The following is a 2,838-nucleotide window of genomic DNA, read 5'->3' as shown; positions in this document are numbered from 1 at the left end:
CTTTCTTAAGGAGAGTGTGGTATCACACATGACTCGGTTTGGTTTCAGAGATTTCTGTTTGTATTTCGTTGTCTCCTGTTTACGTTTATGTAATCTGTAACTTGTTTCAATTATGTATTGTATTGTTATCAATGAAGTTGTTCTCTGAAATTATGCGTTATTGCCGAATTTTCCCGAGAGAGAGATCATTATTTCACATGATCTTTGACCAACCTCTCGTGAGCCCAGAGAAGGCTTTTCTCTGGACAGGTCATGTTACAAGTTACAACTCTAAGAGCAATTCCTAAGGTTCAAGTTCAACGAACCGTCCGGTCGCGGTCCAGTTTTTAAAACGTTGGTTACAACTCTAAGAGCAATCCTAGGGTCCTAGAGGCACAACTTTAAAACAAAACTAGGTGTAAGCCGATCAAGTAAGACCAATACACTTGTCCGAAAAAAGTAAAGTAGGGCCAATACGAAATGAGCCGATTTTTTTGAGAATCATTATGATATTGGTAAGGTCTAGAGGCTTATTTCATATTGGCCCTAATTTTTTTATTTATTTATATCACTTTCGATTCCCTAATTCATTTATCACTTTTGTTGTCTCAGCTATTTGTCCATTTTTTTTCAAAATATCTAAGAAAAATAACAAAAAACCGATAAAAGTCATAATTTTGTACTTTTTCATTTCCTCTTGTCGAAACGAATCAATAATTCATAAAAGTGTGGCGTGCAACTAACAAGTGTGAATTTTTTTTGAATAAGAGTGGAGAACACAATGGCTAGCTAACACAAGTTCTTTTGTAACACTGGTCACTGGTGGCTCTACATGAGGGGGAGGGATGGTCACAGGACCACCTCAAATTTTTTTTCCTTCATAATATACATGAAAAAAAAAATTAATTATTGTCGGTTAGTTCATCATTTGAACACCCAATCCAAATACGAATGAACACCCAATCCAAATTAAATGAACAGCCACCCAAAACATTAGCACACAAATCAATCCATTTGAACACTCAGCTAACCTTATATTATGAACAGCTATCAATTCAAGTAATTCATAATCAAACACCTAATACATTAGTGGATTAGCCCAAACAAGGTACAAATTATTATGAAAAAAATTATAAATTATTAAATGAAAGTTGAGAGAAAAACACTGACCTATTGGCATAGATATCATGCTCTAGCTTTTTTTTTTGAATAACACTCCACTCTACATCTCTTAATCGTGAAAGATTTGTGCCAACTAATTTGCCTCAATTTTCCCTAAAAAAATATTAGTAGATTTATGCACCAATTCAATCTTGCTCGGCTCAAATAGGAAATTTCGTCAAGAAAAATTGTAAAATCTTATGTATATCTATATTTTCTAATTTCAATACTATACTTCCTCTATCTCAAAATAGTAGTCCCCTCTGAAAAGATGAACAATTTTTGGATAAGAAAATAAAATACTTTTGTACTATGAGTTTCAAATTTCTTTGCATCCTATTGAAAATTTCGATTAGTTCTTCAATTTGATGCCGAAAAATTTGAGAAATTATGAATGCAACTATTTATTTTTTATTCAAAAATTTCAAGTTCTTTCGTTGGGGACAATGATTTTGGAACATAGGGAGTACAAAATTTTGTGTCTATTTTACTTCTTATAGATAAAATAGAGTTAAAGTAATTCTTGAACATCCTCTTAAAAAATCTTGAAGCTACCACTAACACCACTCTTTTGCTCTTTTAGAAATTGATAAATCGATGGCCCATATCATTAATTGGGACCAGAAAATGAAGCCCAATAACTGAGGCCCAATGGTTCTTAACCAAACCATATCAGAAACGATAAACCGACTCGCCACTATGCCCTTCTGCTGAAACGAACCGGTCGGACCGGGTCCAATAACCTTCCCAAACCTATAAATAAGACCTTCCACCTAAAATTTAGTACTCCCTCTGTCCCAATTTATTTTTGTTCAATTATTGAAATTCGTGTCTTTCAAAAAAATATATTTATATATTACATTTTATAATGTTTTTTATGATTGTGAAGATTTTGTATAATAAAACTACTTAAGATCTATCAAACAATGTCCATATTGCATATTAAAAACATTACGAATTGAAAATTATAGACAAATCTTTGAGAGGTCTAACACTCTCAAAAAGTCAAAAAGGCAGAGGGAGTAACAGAATTCACTGCCACACAGGCCTCCTCATAGAGATGCCTGAAGAGAGAATGGAAAACCCTAATCCGTGGTCGCGGAAACGCCCTGGATATCAGGGTAAGTGAAGAGATTGGTTCCGTAGATTTTTGGGCCGTAGCGTTGCTTTCGTTGTTCGGTTTCAGTTATGTTCTTTGTTTGCACATTCAACCGTTGTTGGATTCCCATTCCTCTTCCCTCGACTTGATGTACCCATTGTCAAGTTTTTTAATAACCTTATTGCTTTTTCAAAAAAAAGGGTATCAATTTTGCATACATTGAATTTTTAATAAATGGAGATGGATCTCCTTTTCATGGAGGAGTCTCCATATATGGAGAATAAAAAGAGTGTTTCCATTTTGGAGATCCAAAATGGAGATGGGTTGGTGTGGCTTGATTCTCCAAAATGGAGATATGGAGATGGGTTGGAGATGCTCTTATGCATTTATTTAAGAGCCTTGTTGCGACCCCCCATATCTAAGAGCTTTTTTTGTCAGTAGTAGTATATTTATTTGGGAAGCCGGAAGTTGTTCCCCTTCTCTCGATCAATTTCTTGATTGGGTTGATCTTTTTTGATAGTGTATACTAGGGCCATGTTGTTTTTTAAAGTTGTTCTTTGTCACTTGTCAGTTTCAAAGATATTTATACTGTGTAGTGG

This window comes from Rhododendron vialii, chromosome 3a, assembly GCF_030253575.1.
Source record: "Rhododendron vialii isolate Sample 1 chromosome 3a, ASM3025357v1".
Taxonomy (NCBI): domain Eukaryota; kingdom Viridiplantae; phylum Streptophyta; class Magnoliopsida; order Ericales; family Ericaceae; genus Rhododendron; species Rhododendron vialii.
The sequence above is the reverse complement of the archived record's forward strand: the minus strand, read 5'-3'. Positions refer to the sequence as shown.